Source organism: Serinus canaria, chromosome 2, assembly GCF_022539315.1.
Source record: "Serinus canaria isolate serCan28SL12 chromosome 2, serCan2020, whole genome shotgun sequence".
Lineage (NCBI taxonomy): Eukaryota > Metazoa > Chordata > Aves > Passeriformes > Fringillidae > Serinus > Serinus canaria.
In genome coordinates this window covers 93,405,091-93,432,233 of record NC_066315.1, presented here as the reverse complement: position 1 = coordinate 93,432,233, position 27,143 = coordinate 93,405,091, and the positions used below count along the sequence as shown (strand labels likewise).

The 27,143-nt window shown below is 40.6% G+C and overlaps 1 long non-coding RNA gene across 1 annotated transcript in view; it reads left to right on the top strand.

Moving 5' to 3' along the window:
* The first annotated feature begins 1,139 nt into the window (after window positions 1-1,139).
* Window positions 1,140-27,143, top strand: part of LOC127059283 (uncharacterized) — a 58,862-nt gene continuing 32,858 nt past the window's right edge. The window contains exons 1-2 of the long non-coding RNA XR_007776937.1: window positions 1,140-1,227; window positions 6,681-6,763. This is a non-coding gene — a long non-coding RNA (uncharacterized LOC127059283). The remainder of the gene's footprint in view (window positions 1,228-6,680; window positions 6,764-27,143) is intronic.

The following is a 27,143-nucleotide window of genomic DNA, read 5'->3' as shown; positions in this document are numbered from 1 at the left end:
AGGGACACCTGTGTGTGTGCTGCATGGTGCAGGTCCTTGCCAACTGGAATTCCTTTCTAGATGGAAAGTTTTCCATATTGCTAATTATTACCAGTGTTGAACTAAACTGTTTGGGATTCCCCTGAATGAGACACACTTTCAGGCTCGAGGGGGGAAAGTTGCAGGGAGTAATCATGCCTGTGAAGTTCTTCCTTCCTGCTTTCAGTGCTGGTAAGGCTGAACTGAAACCTTGATAACATCTGTGAGATAAGGGGCTGTAAGTGGTGAGCAGTCTCTTTTCCTCTTCTTTTGTAACTAAGCTTTCTGCCATGGGACCAAAACCTTTTTATCAAGTTTTCAGCAAAACATTTTTCTGAATAATCCACTTCTATTATATGGTTTTCCCTATTGTGTACACAGGCTTAAAGCAAACATGTTTATAAGCCTTTTTTACTGAACTGCTAAAGGACATTCACTTTGGGCACCTCCTGCAGGAAGGTTACCAAAATTTCTCTCTATTATAGACTAATACATTTTATTCTTCATTAACTAGGACAAACAGGAGAGTCTTAGAATTGCAGCCCTACTATCTCAGGGGTCACCCTATTTTATGTTTGTGACAAACTACAGTGTTTGCACTATGGCAAAGTAACCTTGATCATACATTCCTGCTCTGTGTCAGGGTCAAAGTGTAACGCAAAAATTAGGTTAAGAGGACTAGAAGAAAGGTGTCTGACAACCTTTTGGGAGCCCAGCATTACCAACCACCGTTTTCCAATGTCTGTAAATGTTTTCCAGGAAAAAAAAACATAGACAATACTGTACCATGTTGATGCATAAGAGGCACCAAAGGCCAAAGTTTACTCTGATAATTTTTCTGAATATCTATGCCAAACCATTGAAGTACCTGTACGCAAATCCCAGCAGCAAAGTGTTGCAATTGCCCTCGTTTTACTCTTCAAGTATGGGTGAAATATTGTCGTCCTTAATCCCTGTCGTGGTTTAAGAGGAAATGAAGTTTTTGTGATGGTGTGGGCAAGCCAATCGGTGTTCAGATTTAATATTGGCACCTGGTTTGTCCACTGAGGGCAGGATACGCCTCTGAGAACACAGGGGTTAAAAGCTGTGATCTCCCAGGGGAATTTCCTCTTTGAGTTCCGCTTGAGAGTGAGCAGACCCTCAACCCTCCCTGCCCGGCCGGAGCTGGGCAGGAGGGGGGGGAGGGGAGCCATGCGGCCGGAGAGAGAGGTAGGCCAGGCCTGGGCCCAAGGGTGTAGGAGAACATTGCAAGGGCTTCGGGCAGCCATCCTCCATTCCCCCCCCCCCCCACCCCGGAGCCCGGCGTGAAGGAGAAGGGGGGGGTGCCCAGCAGGGCAGCCAGGCGTGGGAGTTGAAGTAAACCGGCAGAGAGCCGGGGACTTTTAACCCCTCTGAGGGAGATGGGAACCTTGCAAATGCTGATTCCTCCTGAAGTTGATGAGATTGAGAAGATGCTGAGATTGAGGAGATTAGATGTTGAGAAGAATTCTAAGTGGGAGGAGATGATGGAGTGGCTTTGGGCTGGACTTTTCTTGTATAGCCACAGCAGAACCCCTTGTGTTCCTGTGCCACAGAGACTGCGTTCTAGGGGGAGGCGATGGCTCAGAGCCAAGAGAGTGCAGTGATGTGGAGGAGTGAACAGAGACGATGGGTGAGGAGGGTGGTGGTGGTGCCCTCCACTTCAAAGAAGAGAGAAGAAGAAGATGATCTCTGTTCAAGAGACCCCTCGGCCCCAGGAGGTGAAATTTGGGGGGGACAGGTGTCCCGAAAGGAGAGGGACTGTGCTCTTTTTGGAACTGGACAAAGTATCCTTAAAATGAAAAACCCTAGAAGCAGCTCTGATCCATGTGCAGTGGTGAGAGCACTGGACATGGAAGGAATGTGGCGCAAGAGGGACTCCTCTCTTCTCGAGGAACTGAGAATTGGTTATCTAAGGGTGGTAATGGAGTTGGAAATTTGGTGGGGGGAGGAGGAAGAATTTGGAAGGTTTTCATCTTGTGTTCTATGTGTTTTGTGTGTCTTCCTTTGTAGTTGTAGGTTAATAAATGTTTTTTCCCTTTTAACCTTAAGTTGGAGCCTGCTTTGCTCTGTCTCTGATCACATCTCACAGTGGGTGCCAGGGAAGGAGGTGATCTCGTGGGGGCACTGGCACTGCGCCAGGCTCAAACCATGACAATCCCCAAGCTGCCTTCAGCGCAGATGTTAACTCACTTCTCTACCTCCTGATGCTGGAGTTAGAAGTTCCTTTGTTGAGTGAGGAGAGCACTCCCATCATCTCTGGGAGTCAGATTGGAAATGCTGAATTGAAAAAGTAACAACCAAAAACCTTGTACCTGCAAATGGGTCTGCAGCCACAAACATCTCTTTGAGGGTTTGCAGAGAAGAAAAGTGAGGACTAAAACATGGTTTGAAGACTAATAGTTTATATTGCCATGTGTTGTACAGTAATTAAATACACATGGTGTTTTAAGTAAGAGAGGAGAGGTTATCTTTTCTCTCAGCTTCAAGAGGAACCCTTACTGGTACCATCCTTCAATCTTAATGAATCAAACTCCCTCTGATAATGATACAACATTCACTACCTCAGCCAAGTTTTAGACCCTCATATAGCAAAGTACTAGAATGTTGGCCTACCTGCCTTGAAGGATGAACAAATAGCCCTCCTACAGCACCAATGCATTTTTTACCTCATACCAGTTAGCTTGAAGCTGACTTCAGACATAAAAGTGCTCTTACTGGTGTAATTGAAGGGAGTTTTGGTCAAGACATGCTTTTCCAAAGCAGGTCCCAAAGACCTGCACCCTTGATGAGAGTGTGGATAGACTTGTGTAAAACTTAATGAGGTCCAGTCTGGACCTATTTGTCAGTGTGCAGGCAGTTTTCTCTATGATATCCAGGAGATCTGGAGCCCCAACAGGTTTTATGATGATGGCTGTCCTTGATAAACCCCCGTCTGGTGGATCTGCAGCTACTATAATTTTCTGCATCTGTTCTGGATCAAAGTCCCCTTCCAAGGCTGTTGGTCAGCCAAAAGCTAGAAGATGCAATTTCAGGTCTGGGCTTTCCTCTTTGTATGGCAGCAACAGAGCTCTGCTGGATCACCAGGAGCGTCGTGTCAGCAGAAATCTCTGCTTTTGCAGATGGTAAGAAGTGAGGCATTCTGCCTAGAGTGTGTCCAGTGGTGCATCTGAAACTGTTCTACAGGTGACAGGAAATCCAGGAGACAGTCCTTCCCCCAGGAATGTGTGCAAAGGACTTTGGTTTTGGCCTGGTCATGAGCTCTCCACTTGCTATCTACCTTCACCCATTATATGGCCTTGTCTGTGTCCTCCAGCTTCTTTCCAGTTTTGTGTTCTAAGAGACTGAAAGGAAACTAGAACACTTAAGACTCAAATCTAGTGCCTCAAATAATTTTGAATAGGACACTGATTCATGTAGCCTTGCTGAAGTCAATGGGGTATTTTGTATAGTATGAACAATTTGGTGCGAAGAAAAATACAGGAATAAAGCCTCTATTTTGCTTGGATTCCTGGTGATGAGGCTTGTTTGACCTGAGCAGTCAGCCCTCATTTTTAATTCAAGTTTAGACTCTGCAGATGTAGTTAAATTCTCTTGGTTCTCCTGTTTCTGCTGATGGTTGGGATCATCAATATTTTGGATCTCATTTGGTTTGTAATGTATTTTATCTGGCAGCTGTGTCTCCTGCACTCTTCTCTGGCTTGCCTGGATGAGTGGGTGGTTCTCTGACTCTTGGCATGCATTGATTTTTTTTTTTTAAACTTCTCCTTTTGGCTTCCCATCTTCTGCAGTGGAAGTCACATTAAATTCACTTTAAATAGCTTCTCTCAGTTTTGGCCTTCAAAAAAGATGGATTATTCTGAATAGTTTTAGTAATAAAGTGCATTTTCTTTCCCATAGGATTCTGAGTAGCAAATTTCCATGTGTGTCAGAGACCAGCAATGTTGCTAGGCTTCTGGGACCCTTTGGAAAATAAAGACAAAGATCTCACTAATCACCTTTATATCTGTCTGTGGAACTTGCTTTTGAGTCACTAATCAGCAGATGTTACCTAATGCTTAGAGTTTGCTGTTTTAATAGTTAAGAGTAGTGTCCAGTGGAAAAATAATGTGAAGCTTCCCCCCATCTCTCCTTCTGCCAGATTCATCTGCCTCAGTGGGAACTATACCTTGGAGTTTTACAGGTGGAGTCAACTTTATTACTCACAAGTATGTGGTTTGTGGGTGCTGAAGGCATGAAGGGTTAAACACAAGATTGTGTCTTTCATTATCACTGCTCAAATTAAATATGAACCTAAACTTTCCAGGATTTGTCAGTCCATCCATCTTGAGGAAAATATGCCAGCACCACTGAATCTGCATGGCTCCTACAGGCTCCTACCAGGGCAAAAATAAATTGACCTTCAGACATGTTCTTCACTGTGTCAAGTGAGAATTTTCTTCCCCACCTTGGCCATTCCTAAAATGATAAGTGTCAGAACTTCCAGGAAGTCTTTTCAGAAGGAGCTGACATTTCACAGAAATATTCTTTGCTCATGCCTCTGACTTAAATACTAATAAAGATGCTCTACCCAAAGTCTTTGAGGCACAGGGAATTTATAAACTCAATGAGAGAGAGGTTTACTGCTTTAAAATTAAGTAAGGAATCTCATTGCTAGATTGTCAGCAATTCGCAATTTTGCTAAAATGTGTAAAATGACAAGGTTTGTCTTTATCAAAGAAAATGATCCATCTAGGGTCATTGAGCAGTGGCTATAAACATAGGCATGCTATCAATATCAGATCTGAATAGCTGCTCTTGTTAGAGGATGCAGTGCTTAAAGCACTTTGTTTTCTGGTCTCACTCGCTCCTACAGCTTAGTTCTTGTGGTGTGAAAACCTCACAGATTTTAAGGTCCATTCTTTAAAGGCCAACTCTCTGTCTCCACCCAGCACCCTCCATCCTGCCTAATGCATGCTCATGGGTTAGGGTGGGGGACCTTCATTGTGTTTCACCAATGCCTTCCTAGGAGAACAAGGTGATTTACTCCAGGGTCTCATTCCTCTGTGCTGTACCTGTCCAAACTGTGCCGTGTCCCCAGTGCTTTTCCACAGGCAGAGCTCGGCTGGTTTCAGGGTGTTTGACATTGTCAGGTTTGTGAAGAAAATTAGTAAACCTCACATGTCTTACCCATTTGGGAAAAATAACAGAGTCTCCAGGGATTACACCATGGCCAGAAAAATGGTGCTGCATTCAGCCTTTTGGGATTTTTCAGTTCCATAATGAGACAAAGGACAATTACATGGCCTCAGCAGCCAAGGCAGAGTCTCATGATTCCTTCTGCTATGTGACTGAAAGGAGAGGCATGAATAAGGCACTAACTCTATCTTACATGAGTCTTAGAGGGATAGGAAAAGAGAAACCTGGTACTGACTTGGTTCTCTGAAGAGGTCTTGGCTTAATTGCTTTATTCATTTAAACCTAAAATATCAAATACTTACAAAATAAGACTGGTAATGCAACCAGAAATATCTGCTGTATACCAGAATATTAAAGATATTTTCTGGATTAAGGGATGTAACTAAATTGTGGGGTAGATTGACTTTTGTCTTTCATTTTAGTTATTGCATTGTTTCCTCCCACAAATCACTCATTTAGCCTAAAAATAATTAATAATTTGCTGTCAAAAAAAGAGGCTTGTAAGTTGGTTGATTCAAATAAATTAAAAACCTATGATTTCCCTAAGCTTAATCCATGTAAGAAAGAACAGAATTAAAGTGAAATTCAAGTCTCAAGGAAAAATCCTTTTCTCTCCAGTAGGGTCAGCACAGCATATTTTGATGCATATCCTTCAATGAGATGAAATGTCATAGCACCATTAACTTTTGTTACTCTAAAAAAAATCATCATTTAATGTTAGATCCAAAGTGTCTGAAAGCAAACTAGCATAAGGCAGGTCTGAGTGCTGGAGAGTTAAAACATGGGTGATCATTTTGAAAACACCTCCTTTGTAGGAGAAAGGGTTGCCAACATCACATTCCTGAGAAGAATTTACTGTGGAAACACTGGCAACATGTAATATGTGACAATTACAGTTCATTTTACTTGAGAGTGTCAGAATCGGCACCTGGAAAGTCACAAGGACCTTACCAATGTTTAAGTGAAGAAATACATTGCTGTTAAAAACCAAGGTCCAAACATCTTAAAACTTTAAATATGAAAAATGGAGAGCATAAAAAAGCAATATGGGAGAACTGCAGAGAGCAGGAAGAGGCTGTGGAAGCAGTCTGTGGACAGGACTAAGGTAAGGTGAAATAAGCCTGATAAATGTGGAAGTGTCAATAGCAAGTAAACAGAGGATAGCCTGGTATGTCTATATATGTGTGTGTGTTGGAGGGTTTTAAAAAGATCCAAGCGAATGCAGAAGCTTGGTAAATCCAATAACTTTTGGTCACATACTTTACAACTCTGTATCTGAACTACACGCAGGCACTGTTAAAGGCCTCTGAGAGTCCTACTACCAGGAAATACTGATGCCTCTGTTTCATGGTTCTAGGAGCATCTCTAAATGTGCTGAAGAAAAAACAAGAAAAAACAGCAGTTGCTGAGCAGTTTGTGTTCCTAGACTTCCCTTCTGAACACATACATTTTTTCTTTATCTGCAGAAAGAATGTGACCAAGTCCAACCAAAAGTTTCTCCACAACACAGCAGACAGAAACTTTTTTTTCCCCTGAAATGGATTAAGAGGTAAGTATGATTTTTAGCCTTATTGTAATTAGGGAAGTTTGGTGTCTCTGTTAAGAACCATCCCCTTCCAGCTTTAAGTGTGGGGGGCAGGGGGAAGCAGCCAACTGCGTTTGGGCACCAGAGTGATAGGAGCAATGAGACATTTAAAATAAAATAAAAACCCTGTGTTATGACAAGTGACTAAAACCCACAAATGAATGCAGAAGTCTGCTATTTAATGTAGTGTATGCTGATATTTAAGCAGGTTTATATCTGTCAAACAAGCCTCTTTTCTAAGACTGGCACAGACTGTTCTGCGTTTGGTTTCCAGAATCAGCAAATTACATTGGCAGAACAAAGCTGTCATATTTGGTGGTATTTTGTTACATCCATTATCTCACTTAAGTTTAGACATCTCTTAGCAAAATCAGATCCCACTTAAAGACTGCCTTATTTTGCAACATTAAACAAAATGACAGGCTGCTTTAAAAAAAAAAAAAGTTCATTAGCAAGCAATGAGTTGGTGGAAAAACTGCACGGCTGCTTCAGATATGAAGAATGAAAGCATGAAATGCTGTAACCTTTCCACAGCGGGCCAAGAGCATACATCAAGACTGTATTTGACTAAACAAGGGTATTAAATGGCTTCAATAAACAGAATTAAATGGAATGAAAAAAACTGAGGATACTTTGAGTTTGATTAAGGAGGTGTTACCTCAAGACCTGCTTGGAAGGGGTGGTGCCATGCACCACTTATGTCTCAGTAGTAACACAAAAGGGTCAGTCATAAATAGTGATATTGGAAAGTCTTTGCCAGCCAGAAGACAGTAGGTATAGAGCAAAACTGTATGCAGAGCACACCCCTGCATACCCCTGCACACCTCTGTCTTTGAAAAGAAAGGTTATGACATGGTGTGTGGTGTTTCTTTTTGGTTTTATTTTTCTGAGCCTGCTGAGGGGTCAGCTTATCCGAAAAGGGAAATTTGGTTTTAATTCAGTCTTCAGAAGGATAAAAAGCCAGTTGCTATCTTGCAATTAGAGGCTGAGTGAGTTGCCACATACTGGTGAATTGCCACACTCTGGTTCATGTACAGACCAGAGTGATAGAGCCATTTGGTTTTTAAATAGCTTCCCATTTCCTTGTCATCCTCTTTTTTATGTCCTTGTAATAACAGACATGTCCTGGTCTGGCAACTGGGGTAAGGCACCTACCACAGAGGGGAAGTGACAAGAATCAAGAACACCTTTCTGAGCTGGAGATAGAGTGTCACAAATACCTTTCTCCTCAGCTGCATTGCACACATCCTAGCTGTAATAAGCAAGTGGTCTGTAGAGCAGTTGAGGAAACATGGGATTCATCATGGGGGTAGAAGTCATACTCTGCCCCAGGAGAAGGCACTACCAAATTCAGGTGGTTCTGCAAGGCAAACCGTATCCCAAGCACAAGCAAGGGTCTTTGCCAGGACATTTCTATGTGCAGAAAAATGCTTCCTTCCATGGCACCTAACACTGATGGAAGCAGGAGTCTGAGCATAGATAGCTTTATTTTGGTTACTTAATCAGAATTTTTAACTTCTCAAGGTAAGAAGTTTTTGAAAAAAATTACTGGCTGCTCAAAAAAGGTTAATTTCTATGTTCTTCTATTGTTTGCACCCTAAACAATAAAAAGAGTTGCAGCGGAATTCAGGACCCATAATTACAAAGCTTGGGGGGTGACCTGTCTTTTCTGGTGTTTTGAATTCACTTCAGCTGCAATAACACAGATGGGAAAAGAACTTGCTGGCCAGCCCTACAAGTTTTTCGAAATTCACACTTTGGGGTGTTCTCTGAAAAAGTGAGACTTGTGATTACCTATGAGCATCACACAGCTCCCTCTGTTGCCCCATTCACATGCATATAGACAGTTCATATCTACCGCGGTGACCAGATTATCTGATCTAAGTCTGTTTTAGAGCTGACTAAAACAGTTTATAAAAATAATTCAAAGTTTTGAACTGAGCACATTACAAAAAACATGCGTGTGTGTGTGCGTGTTTATGCACACACATGTTTATTAAGGGGGAAAGGAGAGAGAAGTTGTTTTTTTCAGAAAGTGAATAATGCCATCGTTGATTTAATTAGCAAATTCTAGATGTGCTGACAAAGGAAATTTTCTTGGGAGATGCACTGTGTTGTGTCAGTGGTCTAAATGAGTTCGTGGTAATAACAGATGAACAACACAACTCACCAAACCTCAAACAGTGCATAAATCAATTTGCTAGGAATTAACCACTTGCTTTAAAATTAGGGGTTACTTGACAGGGTTTCAGTGATTAGGTTGTCAGGGACCTGTATTTCTAGCTGGGATTTATCTTTCATGATATAAGTACATCCCCTTACAGGCAACCGAGTGAGTAGGGGTAGCAATGCAATGCACCAGGCTAGTTAGGCAGCACGGCTTTATTCTTTATAAGTACTAGGAGGCATTTGGAGGTGGACAAAGGAGGGCAGAACAGGGACACTTATCAAAAAGAAAATGTGCTGGCTTTGTGAACTACTAATAATGCCCAGGATATTAGTAGGAGAACTGTGAATGAGGGGAAGCATTTCAGAATCCCTGCGCATCACATGGCCCTTCTGTGCAATAAGGAGCTTAACAGTTTGTTAAATGAGATGCCGAAAAATGTTCAATTATACAGAGAAATTAATGAAAAGCAGTAAGCCATTTGGAGGTCACTTCATCTTCTGAAAGTTGAACATTCGTGTAGCACACACAGCCAGGGCCACCATTTTTATGATTAAACTTATATTCCCATATACTTCAAACAATGGCAGATGGTAGACAGAGCAGTGAGATTAGGTACATATAATAATACATAAAAGCGGGGGCAGGGGGGGAGGTATGGGACAGATGAAGCAAAGGATCACAGGCTCTGATGGACAAATCAGAATGCAAAAGATCAAAAAAAAGGTTCATAGAAATTGGCCCAGGAAATACCAGGTGTCATCTGTCAGGTCTATTTATTGCAGCATTCCTGCCTTATTTTACTTAGACTGTGAGAAATGTCCATCCCCCTCACTCTCCTTTTACTGGGGATGTCTTTCACTGCTCAGGTACACTTATTTTCAGATGGGTTTTCTGATTATTTCTCAAACAGCACTGCAGAATGATTATCCAAGCAGTTTCAGTGGGGCATTCCAGTTATCATGATCTCCTTTTGCTTTGGTTCACAGCTTGAATCCCCTTTATGGCAATGGCTCCCAAGTGACCTTTCTTTTTCTTTGGATCTATCTCATGAGGGGTGCCAAAGGGAATACCATACATATATCCTCTATTCAATTTCTGATGGAACCAGGAGTCTAAAACCAGGAATAAAGTTGTAGTGTCTGCTGCTGGACTGCAGAGCCCTGGCCTCGAGAGAAAATGTGGGAAATGGAAAGATAGAAACTTCCACAGTCTGCAAAATAAAAGCTGGCAAGCTCAAAAGCAGTTAATGCAAGGTTTTTCAAAGCACTAAGTTGCCACTTGCTTAACATTACCAAAAACGTGGCTGGTAAACACGGGTGCCTTCTTTAGAGCTCCCTTGTCCACCCTGTCATGGAGGGAAGTGCTTTTCTTCTTCAGTTTTCTCCTTCTCCTGTCCTTCCTTTTAGTTCCCTGCCTTGCACCAAGCAAATTTGAGCATTTGACTATTTGGCTATGCCTTAGTATCCTTTCTTCTGCTGGAGCTCCTTGTCCCCTCCTCTGCAGCTACTTTCTCACTTTGCCTGTCCATAGCTTCTGTCTTACTGCGATGCCTTTCTCATTCCCACTCCTTTCTCACGTGCTGTATCAGTTTCTGCTTTATTTAACATTTCCTGCTGCTTCTCTTTGATCACCTTTGAGAACGCAATAATTACTTCTAGGCTTTCTGGGCCCTGGATGTTGTACATGCCTTGATCTCTCACTTCTGCCCTTTCATTTGCAGTAACTCATTCTTAGCTGAGTTGTAGGTGCTCCTTTGCAGTCACTCATTTACCTTCATTTGAACTCAGACTCCCAGAGCTCTCAGATCAAGCTGGCTGTGCAGGCAACACAGGCAAACCCAAAATCATCCAGGCACTCAAACACACCTCTCTTCTGTGTGTTTAACCCTCCAAAATGCAAGTGTACTCAATGACTGCCTTCCTAGTGGTGATTCCTACCTGAATCCCATGAAAAGTTCCTGAAGTCCCCCAGCTGGAGTCTGAAATAGGTGTTCCTGTGGATACCAAAGCCTACCCAGATGAACCAATTGTTCACCTGCAATACTTTTCACAGCCCCTGTATAAATTTATCTTCCCTTGCTAAGCAGGGAGAAATCTACCAGCAGTCTGAATGAAGTAGTGGTTACTACAATGAAAATGGTAAAATCTCCTGGTAAAGCCAGTTGGCACAATCAGGGTCGTAAAATCACAACTTTTAAAATCATCCTGAGAATGGATACATTCCGTACTGCTTTCTGTCCTCGTTATGATCTCTGTCACAAGAACAAGTTATCCCTGAATTTCAGTGTCTGAGATGCTGTCTTCTCATTTTCATCAAATAATCCCTGTTCTTGTGACAAAAGATTGTAAGTAACAGGAACAAAAATGGCCCCAAATGAAGCCATTCTCATGACAAAGACTGTAATGAGAACAGAAAATGGCACAAAATCAATTCATTCTCATGACAACCTTAAGATTGTAATGAGGACAAGAAAAACAGTCTGAAATTTATCAATTCTTGTGACAACCCTGAGACAGTAATGAAAGCAGCAAATGGTATGAAATTGGTCCACTCTCATGATAGACACTGAAACAAAACCAGAAAATAGCAACACGTTTATCCATCCTTTTGACAACCCTGTGAGTGGAACAAGAACAGAAAAGGTTAGGAAAATTAACCCATTCCTGTCACAAACAATCTGATAAGTGTAATAACCAATTGTCCTTTCCAAATGGTATAATTCAGCCATTTGAGCACTGGCTTCATACTAAGCTGGAGTAGTAATTAAGTTTCAGAGTCTTGAGACTCAGCTCACATTTGGTTTAGGTATAAAGTAGCATGAGTTCATAGAAACTGAAGAAGGCATGCAAGGTAGGCCCACACCCACTGGTTAGAGAAGCTCTGCCTCTCTGGGGTGCCTTTTGCCAATGCTGGTTTGACCAGCATCATTTTATTAATTTATTTTCTTAATGTTTATTCCTGGAATTCACAGACCTCAGTTACTGAAGAGAAGGGAATTTTTCAATCCCTGCTTCCACAAGCCTGTGAAGCAATCATCCCATGCCATCCTCTGCAGTGGATGACATGTGGATGACATCACACATACTTGTATAAAAATTCAACAGGGGCAAGTGCACAGGGAGAAAGATTTCTCCTCTATTTCTTTGAAGGCAGACTTGGTTGCATATAAGAAATTGGGAGATGGCAAATGAAAATAAAGTAAGGGATATGGGTAAAAGCCTGGGGAATACTGCAATTAGTGGGTAAAAGATGATCTGAGTACCTGAATATCTGAAAATTATCTACAGTTGGGAAAAAAAAACAACAGAAAAAAGCCATACAGAATTAACAAGCAATTAAAAATCAGAAGGGTAGGGGCGATGGGAACAGGCAAAAGTTACCACCAGGATGAGCTCAAATATAAAAGCAGGTATGTGTTCGACATGAAAGAGGAAAAAGCAGGGAGTAGGGAAAGAAAGGTGCATAGCCTGTGGATTGCCAGCTTGTGCAAACAGAAGGAAAAAGACGGAGCAGGAGACTCACTGCACTCTATTGCAAATGGCCACCACAGAGAAAGAAGCAATGAAGACTACAAGCTACAAAGCAAATCCTCTCTGAATACAAGAAATCTGGTTGGAGGGGTTGGGGAGAGAGTTAAAAAGACCTCTGTCTCTTTTTCTGTCTTTTCCCAGCAACTCCAGCTTTCTTTTCTACCTGTAGTTAACTGTGAGTGCAAATGATATCATTAAGTTATCTAGCTATCTGACTGCTCCCACTAGTCAGTGCTAGAAGGCTAAATCCTATCACTTGCACCCAGGGTTAATGCACTGGAGAGAATTGTGGGCGCCAAGTAGATTCTTGTAGAATTGGAGGCTGAGCTGAGGCCAATATAAAAAATATATCCCATGCATTTAGCTGGCACTCTCACACCACTTGGATGACATCTGACCTTTGCTTCTGTGCACGTGTGTTTTTGAGCTGCCCAAGCAGAGAGGAAATCATTTTGAAGTCTCCTGCTATGAAAGCCAGTATCTCCCTGAGTGGACTGACTGTCCTCTGAAAAAGTGTAAATGCTTAACCTCAGTCAAGTAGGCTCAAAGGGCAACACACTGCATTGCTGGAGGAGGAAGAGAGAGGGAGAAAGTGTCAGCATGTACATATGGGAACTATTCCCTGGCTTCCTCCTGGGCTTTTGCTACCTTTTGTATTCACTCTTCAGATTTACAGTCTATTGGCACCTGGCCTTGCTACAGAAAGAGCTCCCATGCAAAGGCATGGATTTCATTATGCTTCCTTTTAAAATGAAAAAAAAAACCCAAAACCCCTCCACATAAAAAGAGGTCTATCTCTTTAAAAAAAAATTTAAAAAGAAATCAGTTGTGAGAGTCACTGTTGCCCCAGTGCCAGCTTTATGCCTTCGACTAATGCGCTTCTCCAGGAACAGTCTTTAAATGAGAAGTTACGGCTGCTTTTCTGATTGAAACAAACTAGTGTTGATTGCTGATCAGCCATCTGTAAAGGAGGGCATCTCAGGAAGGATATGAGCTAATGAAAAAATGGACCTGATTTGAAAGTGTGATGTGCTTCATGCCACAGGCCAGTCTGAGTGGCATGAGATTATATCAGTGCAAGTGAGAGGTAGATTGAGAATAAGTAACTTCTGTCTTAAAGATTAAATGGCAAATTTGCTATTAAATGTGAAAGACATAAAATGGAATTAACGCTTTGAGGGTGTTAGCTGTGGTTATATACACTCTGAAAATGGCACTTCCATCCTGTCACTTGCATTGTCAAACTGCACACTCTTCTCATTGCAGCTCAATTAATACTCATTCAGAAGTATCAATTAAAGAAATGAGAAATGAAGTGTTGACCCTTAACAGCCACCCACACATCACCCACTTCACAAGCACATTTTGTGTGGCATTACTTCTCCAAATGACCTTTGTAACTGGTAAAATAATATTGATGAAATCATTAGGTTTCTTGGTAACCAGTTGATAATTTTCTTCTGGGTTGCTTGGTGCTGATAACATTACCCTTGCTGTAACTAAGAGACAAATGCTGTCACGGAACTTAATGGGGCTCACTGGGCATTCCTGCATTTTATGGCCTGAATTTCCAAAAATCCCCAGAGCACAGCTTATCACATGAAAAAAAACCCAGAACATTTAAGTTGTAAAGGTGGCCATTGCAGGGTTGTTACGTTTTATCTCATTATTACATTGCATCCAGATGTAGGCTCTTCCTTTGTGACATGATAGGAAGTGACAGAAGTAAAGACTCAGTATAGATTCAGACCCAAACTGGAGTGTTAAACCAAACTGCCAGAATTTGGAAGGGATTGGATTTAATTTTTTTTTTTTTTTTGCTTGGCACTGAGGTCAAATACAAACTTATCTGTGATATCTCATCAATTTTGAAGCACCCCAAAATCAAACCCCTGAAGTTTTGGGGTCAAATGAACCTCTAAATGTGTCTACAGATGAACTTAAAAGGTTGAGTGGGGTATTTGATTGTATTTCTAGGTTCTCTTTCTACCCCTAATTAATTATCTTTTTTTTTCTTTTTTGCCAACTGATTCAACCTGTTCTTGAATTTCCAGCTCATTCAAATCTCTGTGATAGCTGTGGATGGAGATTACTTTTGCTATGCAACTCCCTTGCATAGCTAGATCTTTAGTCATTTGATTCTTTTTAAAATTTCCTTGAATGCTTTTGATTGTGTGGGTGTTGCTGTACATGCCAGTATGCTTTGTGTCAGTTCTTTTCACTGCTTTGCCATTTATGCTTCGTACCAATTCTTTTCATTGTTGTGTGACATTAAATATTTTCCTGCAGGTCTTAAACTCATCAAGCACATTGTTGGGCTGTTTTATTGTTGTTGTTTCATGGGGTTTTTTTTTATTTTTATTTTTTAAATTTAGTTCACATCACATGAAAAGACTGTAATCCTAGTTTGATCCTACCTCAATAGTAGGAAGGTCTCTTTTTGTGACCTTTGCATTGCTCACAGGCATTCAATTTTGCTGGAAGATGGCCTCGCTAGGTCTCCAGTCAAGCCTAAATTAAATGACCAATGCATATATGCTGCACTTTATCATTATTATTCATATCACCACCAAGGAAGACTGTCATAGTTTTCAAAAAATAGCGCTTGCAAATGAAGATTTTCAAAGCTGCTTTAGGGATTCAGTTACCCCACTGCCAGGAAGCTCTGTGAGGCTGTTTTGAGATTCTCAGGGATAGTGCCTACCCTAGGGAGTGCATGAGAAGAACCTTATGCACATACTAGATGCTTTCCCAATGCAGTCACCTTGTGGAGAGCCCCTGTAAAGAGCCAGGCAAATGAAAATTGAAGGGCTCAACTGTATCAAAAGAAATAATATATTTTGTGGGCTGGATTTTCAAACTCTGCTTATTTTGTTAACGCTCTCTTTTTTGGTCCAACCCATCTGGAATGGAGACCTATAAATTTCAGTGATACCAATGGCTTAAGTAAATGTTGCTAAGCATGGTCTGTTGGAAGACTGTCCTGCCAGTTGTTTGGGCCCCATCGAGTCTGAACTGTTTATGTGATGATTTCCATACTGAGAACTGGCTTTGTTCTTCATGGGTGCAATGGAGGAACAGAAAATTAGAAGAAACTAACAAAGGTAAACCAAAGAATTTGGAATTGGGAAAAACATGTAAATAAGCCTAAGAACAATGACATATGCATTATGTTGTGGCTGAGAGCTCAAAAGAAAAGTGTCACAAAATTCCAGGCACTGTGTCTGCAACTTAATCATCACCCTAGTTCCTAATCTCCATAGCACTGTCCCTATGATGTCATTACTTTTCATTTTAGGACCCATGTCTGGTTTGTTGCAAAGGACATTGTGTGCTCTGGTGATTTATCTGAGCAATGTGGTGGCTGTAGGCGGACATCCTCGGTGCTTATGTTGTGGGAATGAATAGATGTCTCGTGCCTGGAATAAGGAACATAGGAGAAGAAAACAGTTGTCTGTAGAGCTCTGTCAAAGGCAGGCATCGTGCAGAACTGGATGTCCAGAGGCTTCATGTCCAGAGATTTCATCTGTTGACAGGCAAGTTAGTTCCATGGGAAGCCTGACTTTTTTGGGTCAGAGATCTGGTTGTTAGAGCTGCAGACTTCCACAAACATGTGCGAGGTCAAGATGATCTCTGCTCTGAACAGAGAAAGTATTGTGAACATGCCAAACCCTCTAAAAATCAGACTGAAATTTTTTGAGTTGGGAATCCCAAATTAAGTGACACATTTGAGAATGTTCACATCAGTCTCTGCCTCAGTTTTTATGCATGTAAACCAGAGACAATGATTTCACATTTCTTCATAGTTGTATCCTGAAGGTATAATCTCAAATGCAGCAAAAAATATAAACAACTGTTATGATGTCCCCACAAGACGAAGGGGAGAAGAAAACAACAGTTTTGTATCCAGGGCAGAGCTGGACAGTGCATGCATGAAGCCACTAGCTGGATAAAGCTAAAATATAATACTGAAAAATAGCCCAGTTTCATAAGCCTTGTTTTCTTTAGATGAGGAAGAAAATGAAGAAAAATAAGACATGGTAATGCAATTAAGGACTGTGCTGTGGCACATAGGCAGAAAGAAGCCAAACAAAAGTTTGTTCCTAACCTTAATAATGATTCCTTATATTTAGGCCATCTTCTGGTGAACCTTAGCATTTTTTGATGTGTTCTTTATTTCTTTTTATATATGATTAAAGATACTTGCGGATATACCTAAATACTCATACTTAATATATAGTAAGATTTGTATTCCCATACATATACTTTTTGTAGGTGCTGAAGGGAAACTTTTCCATCTGGTGGCCAGAATAACCTGTTGGATTTAGCATCTTACTTACAGGGTGTGTGTAATGACTTAAGGGCAAAATTTAGAGGCACTCATCAGAAGAAAATGACATCTGTAGAGGATGGAAAATGAAAAAATATTCTTTAGTAATTTAAGAAAATCTTTCTGAGCCACATTTTTTTTGTTCCTGGAGGTACCATTGTAGAGCTCTGCATAACCTCTGGTATTGGCTATTACTAGGATGAAGCAGGGAAAGCTAGGCTGACAGATAGATGTAGCTGCATTACAGACATTTTCCATAGTCACCCCTCTGAGGATGAAAGCATAAAAAAATGTGAAGGTGAAACTTAAAATGTGTATGGATGTTCCTTTTATCTAGGAAAGGACAACTAACAAAGCAGTTGGAGCACGGTATTTTCTTTGCGGGCGCTCCATCAGGTTTATAATGACACATCTTGGAATAGGAGAGTCACAGTGGACTCTCTTGCTTAAGTATCATCATCACTTATCATTTGCAAAATGGAAGGCTTTCTGATCCAGTGTCGGTGTGCGTGACTCCCCCTCGGTGACTGATGGAGAACAGGCGTTCTCTAAAGCAGTTTCGGTTCGCACTTGAGCCTCTGCGCACCATGAGGCACAGGAACATGCAATAAAGCTGCAAGCTCTGTGATTCCCTCTGCCCCAAGCCTCACCCTCACCCTCAGTTTCATGGCCAGAACCACATTGAGAGCTACTGTTCTGGTAGACCAGGAATTCAGGAATTATTCAGTAATGTTAATTGACAGGCATATTGCTCCTACCGCACCTCTCCTTGGTTTTGGATTACTTTCAGACATGAACCACAAATGGATCATTTCCAGCATAAGGTTGGGTTTACTTGCATCATGGAGGGGGATAGCACTCTCATGAGACCTTGGACTTTTGAGGACTGTATGACTGTCTGAGGAGATGATGAAAAAATTGATTTTTCAGACTGCCAAATTTACATATCAAACTGGGTTTTGCTGTAGGAAGGCTTATTCAGTCTGAGGAGGAGAAACCTACCTCTGATATCTTCTGCCCACCAAAAAAGTGCTAGGTAAAAACTATTTCCAGAATAAAGGGTCATGAATAAATGGATCGGTTTAGGGAATACACAAGTGAAATTGTCTTACTGGTAGAGTATTTGAAATTTGGACTGATTGCCACAGGTGGTGTGAAAATCAAGATCTGCAGGGAGAAGACATACAGATTTAACAAAGAAGGATTTATCTCTTCTGTGTAAGGGATGAGCTCTTTATACTTACCATATTAAAAAAGGGTCATCCCCACATCTTACCCATATTAGACTACTAGGTTTTGTGGATAATAGGGTGGATACTCAGCCCTCTGGGATTACTCCCTAGTTATTAAGTCAAATGCTTCATGAGACACTGTTAAATGCCTGAAACTACTGGACTAACAGGGGAACCTCTTCATAACCCTTCAGGAGCAGGTGGCCTGCACTGAAGTATCAGTAATTTGTAGGGCACTGGCTGTTTGAGAGAGCTTTTCCCTTCTTATTCATGCACATTCACAAGATGTTTTCACCTAGATAAACTCCCTGGCACTCCTCCAGTTATACAGGTCTGTTAGCGAAAGCAGGTGTCAGGGTGGGGTGAGAGCTCCAAAAAAAGAAAAAAGGAAAAGGGAAAATCAGCAAAATAATTCATGGGATAAAATTTTGAATTTTCCTTGCTGTGTCTGTACTCTTGTTCACTCCCCATTAATATCTTAATTAATGAATTGGTTCATAAGATTTCTTGTAGAAATAGCATTTTTAAACGGAGAGCAGCCATATCTGCCAAGAGCAGATATAAAATTTGTAAATGGGAGCATCCTACCCAGCAAAGCACCTATTAGCCAACCTGGAAGCAGAAATGAGGCCATGTGATATGTTTGTTCAGACAAAACTAGCCCAGGCAGCTACAAACTGCTGGTGAAGAAACTGCAGAACAAGAAATATTTGTATAAATTATTCATTGTGGATCATTTCGAATAATGAGCAAATCTGAGAAAATAATGACCCATTCACACATAATCCACATGGAGAAAAAAAGCAGCTAAAATTGATAAAATTCTTTGTTACAAATTATTTCCTCTGCACTGGGTGTTGGCATAACAGACTCTGAAGCCTGACAGTGCCGAAATAATTAAAATATTAAAATGGCTCCATTTTAATCTTTGATCACATATCTAGATCACGTTGCAGAAATGTCATGTTTACTCATGACTCATAATGAAGAAATGTAGAAATGTCATTATTAGAAACCCTGTTTTTACTGCATCACGTATCAAAATTTGCAGGCAAACCATTACATTTCCTTCTTCATTTTGCAAGCATTTGTTTCCCAGAGGAGCTGAGGCCCACATTTTCAAAACCAGAGGACCTCCTTATACAGGAAATCTGAGCTACCAGATGGCTTTCACTTTCCTGCCACCCACCACCCAATATTTGGGATTGCTCCAAAGTCTCTGCCAGATTCCTACTTCTCCCCTCTTGCTCTAGAAGCCTGGCTCCCAATTTTATTGCACCCAGAAACTATTTATGATCAGTTTTGTAGCATAGATTGAGAAAGGAGTGATGAAAAACTTACTGCATTGCACTAGTCTTCTGCTGGTAATGAGAAAAATTTCCTTCTTCAGCCCGGTTTGACTGCTTGAGGAATAGTTTAAGTGCAGCCAGTTCAACACAAATGGGACAGAGAACCAGCTGCCATTTCTGCACTGATAGTGGTGACATCACTTTCCATTTGGAGCAGTATGGCTGAGATCGGCTTAGTGACGAGGTCAGGATGAAATGGGCCACAACCATTTGTCCTGAACCCTAAATGATCAGTTCCTAAGGAAGAGAAATTATCTGCTCTGCTCAAAGTCCAACCGGTCCTCAGGGTGTCTTTTGATATTCAGCAAGTCTAGTGGAGTTGAAAGAGCAAAGGTATTGTTCAGAATCAGAAAGACCTAAATGAAATCATGATAACATGAACAAAGAGGAGAAAAAAATAACTAAGTTACTAAAATGCTCAGGAGAAAGGAAGCAGCAGGTGTTTGCATACCAGCACATCTGTTCAGAAAATTCTCCTTTAAATCCAGATTATATATAAATTTTGAAGCCTGAAGTCTCTGAGTAATTGAAGATTTCTATTGCATTTCTTTCAGGAAAAAATCAAAATAGACGAAGAAAATATTTTGTTTTAAAGGAAGGATAATATGAAATTCTTCCTTGTGTTTTTTTCTCAACTGGATTTCGGCACAAAGTGCTTCTCAGTTTGGGACCATTCAGAGTGTCAATATGAAAAGCTGGAATGTGCAAAAGCATAGCCCTATAAGCACTGAGGGGATCTGATGGAAATACCACAAGCTCAGTCACTCTGTTCTCATGGTTTTTGGTTTTGAATTCTTTTAATGAAGTTTACCAAGGGGCCACCCAGCAAAGAATCACCTTGTATTTCCACTGGGTTCTTGAGGTAGACTTAGATTTGTTATTATTGTTATTAACAGGAACACTGGCTATCACACCACAGGACAGTGAAAACTTCCCATTTTTATTACAGTTGGCAAAAAGAAGTTCTTTCTCACAATAATAATTCACATTAGTGCCCTGGATGAAAAGTGAAATTTTTTGGCTTTTTATAATGTGGCAAAACATCAAGTTTTGCTACTTTTGGTTTCTGCAAGAAATTATCCTCACAGTTCCACTCAATGATAACTTGTGTCTTCTTACCAGAAAACTAGATCTGTGTCACTTGCACAAAGGTCAGTGAATCCAGCTCTAAAACATCTCTAGGAATACAAGTCTGGAAGGGAAGAAGGTATTATACCGGATCCCATTCCATTACATTTCATTACCCCAGTCTATTCAAGGACTGATGCCATGTGAACAGTAAAACTAGTTCAGCTTTTCGTAGGCTCACTTTTCTTTATTGCTCTTTTCCTTGGTTTAAACCAGTGACCCATCGCTCATTGGATCTGTGCAACATGCCAACACATCCAGTGCTCTGCTGGTGTACTTGATGCAGTGTCTGCATGAGAAAGGCTTAATGCTCTGCATGAGAAAGGCTTAATGCTCTGCAGAGAAAAGCTCTGTAGTAATCCTCACTATTTGCTGCATAGCATGAAGGCTGCCCATGTGTCCACTCTTCTAGAGATGCATGAAGAGGAGGAAGAATGCTGAATATGGTTTTCAGATGAAATAATGTAAAATGTTTTCAACAGCCCCCGATTCTTTTTAAGCAACATATTTACTATTAAGCTTTCATCAACATTAGAGGAACTTTTTGAAGTAGCTGTTTTCATGAACACATTGATTCTCTGCTACTACTGACCCTGCCTGGTAACACTTCAGTTTAAATGTCCATTGCTATTTACATTAACTAATGGATAATTACAATGGAATTCCTGGGGAAGTGCATAAGACAAGCCATAAGAATGCCAAATGAGTGCATTAATGATTGGTGCTATCACAGTGAATACCAAATGATTTCATAATGACTGGGGAGGTAATATATAATGGAAAGAATTGCTCCCTATTTGATATACTCACCACAGAACTACGACTCATTCTTGGACATCATTCAGAAACTGCAACATAGCCTTGAGGCCTTTTTCAGTCCTTCAAGAAGCTTGCACTGAAGCTCAGTCCACACCCTTGGAGAGAAAGACATGTGTTGGAATTTATTTTTTTATTGCTTATTGTTATGAGATGCTGCTATGGCCCAAAGGGCAATAGCTCATACTCAATGCTGGAGAGAATCTCAGTTTTAGAACGTCACTTGGCCACTGCATTTGAGTCAATATTCAACCTAGAGTACAAGAGTAAATACTTTTACTAGAAGGGACTAAAAAATTTGTTTCTGGGCTCAGATCTTTTAGTAATGCAAGTTACCAAAATCTTCCGACTCTAGTCTTGGGTGATATTTTGGTAAGACATTTATCACCACAGCATCTGAGGACCAGGGTGACAAACTCATGCATAATATCTGTCATGTGTTTCTTCTCTTCTTTGGGAGACTTTGCCCTTGCCAACCCACTATAAAATGAGAATCAGTGCTGGGAAGCAGGACAGATCTTCAGGGAAGTGTGTACCTGTGTTAATAAACAAAGGAGGTATCTAAGATTTGTTGACATTTGATGCTGTAGAACATGTCCATATGACACTAAAGCCAAGATTTTTGTTTTATATTATATAGAAGGTTTGTTTAGTTCTGAGAAAATAAAGTTCCATTAAACCTGATAGAAATACAAGTTTAGAATTCTTCTGTCTAACTATCCAAGTAAAACTCCAGTTTCTATTCCAGTATACTTGGAAGAATAAAGAGAGCAGGTGAGAGGTCCAACCTACAGACCTCTGCAGTCATTTAGAGTCTGTTCTTTGGATGAAACTCTTTGTGAAGGACCAAGTGGTGCACAGCATAACCAGGAATTCATTGTTTTAGGAGAAAGGCCAAACAGTAGTAGACACTGATAAGTGAAGTGGCCTGTAGCAGAGTGGTGAGTGTCCCTGGCACTGAATATGTTGGTGGCAAAGACTATACATCTGCCAGTTTTGCATTCAAAGAGCGGATTGACAAAATAATCTGATGGGTGTCTTCCCTCTTTAATTTCTGTGATTTAAGAGGAGGAGTCTGTGTTTAGTAACCAGTGGGCTCCAGCTCCACAGGAATAAAAGCATTAAATGCAATGTTTCTGATAACTACAAATTACCCTATGACTACTGTAGCGCCTGGGACTTTCTGGCGACCCACCGCGAGAGCTAATGAAGATGCCCTTTTATAAAGCGCAGGATTCCTGGCAGTTATTTTTAATGGGTCATGCTGTGTTAGAAAATCATGCCTGCAAGATTCCCCGGAGTGGCAGTTGGGATTATATTACTTTCAATGAATCACAGCAGCCACCATAAGGGCAGGGCAGTATCTATGGCAGCAGCACCGAGCAATGGCGCAGCATCAAATGAACGGCTCAGCTGGTGACATCTGGCCCCTCTGATCATAACAAATCTGTAGTGCGCAGTACTCCAAAGAGTCTGTCCTTCAAGATGATATGTTAAAATTAGGTGTCTTTTTCTCTTCGTGTTGGGTGACTATTCAGGCAGGCATGAGAGATCCTATTAAAAAATGTGGGAAGTAGCAGATGAAAGTTGGGCTCCTAGGTTCATCTTTCCACAGTAAACAATAATGTTACACGTTATAACTGAATTTGGTTATAGAAGAAAGGTCTTAGCTTTGAGAGATGCTCAGAGTAGCCGAGGGCATGAAGATCTTTGGGAAGTGTAGGTAGGCACCAAACAGGGTTTTCTTGACTTTTGGCTTTCTCTCTCAAGGCTGGGTGGGATCCTGAAGAGAAAAATAACTTAATGTTGGGCATTGCTTTCCAAACATGAAATATCATTACCATTTTCCTGTCTCACTGGCCACTTCATTGTACCAGGGGATGTTTTTCACGTGCTTGCACAGTGCCTTTCATGAGGAAGAATTTTCTTAGTGATTCTCGGACATTGTGAAGGCAAGAGGTGGAACAGTCTGTGACAAATAATGAGAGTGAAATGCCAACCTTTGAAAGGGCTTTGCTTTCCCTGCACTGAGAGCTTTAAAAAGCCATCTGCTTGCTTGAAATGGCTGCAACACATGGTGCTCTTCCCCAATCCAATATGTGCTGCAAATTGTAGGCACATGGATCCAGTCAAGGACACAGTGTCTGCCTTAACTTTGGATCTCCTTGCTGTTGTCAGTAGGAATCTCATCCTTAAACTTAGCTCTTGTGTGTGTTAATTATTTCCTTCTCATGACCAGCTGGCAGAGTGCTTCAGCACCTTAAGTTGCTCAATTTGATCTTTGTGCTCAGGAACAAGGTAATTAAGCAAGCTACAATTTACGGAAATGTATTTGCCTTGACTTGTTGCAAGTCTTCAGACAGCGCTCCATCCTAAATCATTTGATAATGTAAGATGTTCTGTGCAGTTCCCCCACTTGACTGAGGGTTAGTTCAACAGGTCACAGAATCAGTAATTGATTCTCAGTGTGTCTCTGTTGGTTTTATTACAATAATGAGGACCATCTTTTTTCATCTCTGCTAATACGTTACCAAAACCATCAGCTTCTCAGTTTGGTGTCAGGATGACTTTGACAGGTTGTTAGCAGCTATGTGATGTAGAGAACATCACAGAGATGTCTCAAACTGTGTTGCTGTGTACCTTAGAAAGCCTTAGGTGGTCACAAAATAAGTGAAATCATTTTGGAGAAAAAGTTATAGCAACAATTGAAAATATTCCTACAGTTCTGATATCCTAATGAAGAAGTTCTTTATGCCAGTTTGTATTCTTGATCACTGAAGAATTTTCTGTTTCACAGGAATTGGTGACATTGCAAAGCAGCTACACTGAATTTACCAGAGATTAAAAACTTGAGGAAAACAACTAAAAAACTTTCTTCATCTCCTAAGGTTCTATTTTCTTTATTCTTTGTGGTTTTTTTTTTTTTTTTTGGAAGGACATACTAGTTAAGGTATGTGGATCTTAAAAGACTTGTGGGCTTTTCAAAATGAAAACAACGAACAAATAAAGAGATGAAAGTTAGAAAGGCAGCTCTACAGGATTACCACTACTTCTTAACTCAACTATTTGTTGCAACACCCCCAAATTTAGGGATTAAAACAAAATGAAAAAAAGGGCATAAAAATCTTCCCCCTCCCCAGTCCAGATGAATCTGCCTCATCAACATTCATTCTGGGTTTATGTGACCTACAATTTTTGGTTTTGGGTTCTTAAGTTATGTTGATGCTTTTCAGCTGCCTAAAGATGAAGTTAGCATAATGTGGATAATACAAGGAAAAGAAGTTTAAACAACTCCTGGAGTAATATTGCTGAGAGGTCTGTTTGCAAAACCAAGAAAAAGCAAGGCACTGTCACTTGAAAACAATGAAGCACAATACTTACGTCTTTTTTACACTGAAACAGCTTTTATGTACATGCTGCTAATGAAATGGATTTAACAATGTAGTACTTTTATGGTCCATTTTATGACTAGGTAATTATATATTTTACCTAGTCTAAATTAATTGCCATTTTACTGTTCTGTGGTTTAAAAAGTATTTAAAAAGGTATTTACTAGTATGCTGAGGAAGATTCTCAACACAATCTCAAACCTTTTATCAGCAAGGGGAATGATGTGTAAAAAATCCTCACTCTTCCTCCTGCAGGAAAATTTTAGCTACTTTCTGGGGACATTTCTCTCACAAAGCCACTTCAGGCTTTCCTGCCATGCACTATCCTTTGGAACACAAGTGATTATCTAGGTTGTGCTCCCCACATCCTGCTCAGAGGCAAAGAATGTTAGGCTGTTGGGATCTCACAGAAGCAGCAGTAGATAGAGTCAGATATTTGCAGACAGACAATGAGCCTAGGGTATGGTTGTGGTCCCAAATTCAGCAGCACACACACATTGACTGTTAGACTCAACAAGAATTCCGGGACATAGAATTAAGCAAGTTTTTATCTATTGAAATTTCAAGCGGGTTCAAGTCCCAAAGCCATGAAGGAGGAAAATATTTTTCTGAAAATTATTACTGAATGTTTAGCTTCTACATAAACTCTGCCACATGTGACCTCATGGAAGCATCAGTATTCTTTCTTTTCTTTCTTTCTTTTTCTTCCCTTTCTTTCTTTCCTTCCTTCCTTCCTTCCTTCCTTTCCTTTCCTTCCTTCCTTCCTTCCTTCCTTCCTTCCTTCCTTCCTGTCCTTCCTTCCTTCCTTCCTTCCTTCCTTTCCTTCCTTCCTTCCTTTCCTTCCTTGCCCCCCTTCCCATTCCATCCATCCATCCATCCATCCATCCATCCATCCTTCCATCTGTGTATCTATCTGGAGACTAACAGTCAGTCTTTTTTTCCCAGAAGGCTGGTTAGGTACAAGCATACTCAAACAATTTTCCACCCAGTCTAATATTTTAAGGAATAAACTGGATGAGAGGGAAATGAAAAAAGCAGCAGATTATCTCTTGTCAGTGTAGATTCAAATGGAAGGAAAAATAGAATCACATTGAGTATTCTATGATCAGAGATACCTAAATAGCAAAAAAAAATGTATTATGTCTTCTGAACCGTTTTCCTGCCACTGAGGGACTGTTCCCCCCAAATGACTCTTTTACATTGTTTTGCTTCCTACATACACCACGTAGATGGCTTTAACTGCTTTTCTTGAGAGATTAAGTTGCAACAGAGCTCTCTTTTTTTCCCACACGAGTGTAAACATCATTAGCTTTCTAAACATTATGGAAGTACTGAAAGCTCATGAGAAATTCTGAAGATTATAGAGGAGAAAGAAAGCCCACCTGTGGTGGCAGGAAGAAGCCACATGCACTCCACACCCACAGTCTCCAGAGCAACTTGGCTGCTGGCAATGCAGCACCTCACTGTCATTGCTCTTGTAACTACAACCCCATTTCACAACACTTTGCTCCCTGCAATTCTATCTTATATGAAAAGACTCATGAAGAGAAAAAGAGTTTTCAAAATACTTTCCAATTTACTTTAAATAATTTATCCTAAATCTGGTATGTTTTTAAAGCTTTTCTCCTGGTCCCTTTAAATATGAAGGTAGGCTTTGGTAGGGAACTTAATAATTCTCTTATTATTTTTATCCACCTCCCTGTTACTTTGTTGATTACAGTAGCATCCAATTTCTATGAGCTTTTTCCTTATTAAAGAGAAAAAACAATGCTATGACCACCTCTGTCATTATGCATACAGGACTGGAAGTACAATATTTAAATGATCCATGATATTTTTGATTTGCAGCTGAATGCAGAGGGGGGAAAAAGGAGACTATTTAAAGCTACTGAAGCAGTCACTCTTGGTGTCTCAGCTCACCATTATTCTCTGTCCCTCAGCAAAGCCTAGTCAGCCACCATCCCAAGAAAAGCAGTGCCAGCTTTGGGGAGAGCTATTATCTGTTAAGTCTTCAGATCTTAAAGGGCGGTGGAAAACTTCACATTTTCCCAGCAGGAGAGCAGGGACTCAGTGTAGGTGTAAATCTCTGGCAGCTGATTGTTGGAGCCCACAAGCTGTACCTTGTAAATAATTCACTTCGGCACAGAGGAATCTGCATATGAGGATGAAATGTCATTTATAACTCATAGGATATTTGCTTCACTGAGAACAAGTTTCCAGCCCCTTCAATTCATTAAGTAACACTAGGGAAGAAGGAATAAAGGTGATGTAAAATAAACTCTGCTTTTGGCTTGTAACTAATAGAGAGCACTTAAAAATAAAGAAGATAAAAATGAAATTCTCTAGGGGAGAAGAAAGGGGGTACAGTGTTTCTCAAATCAGTCAGCTCAGTATAAATTT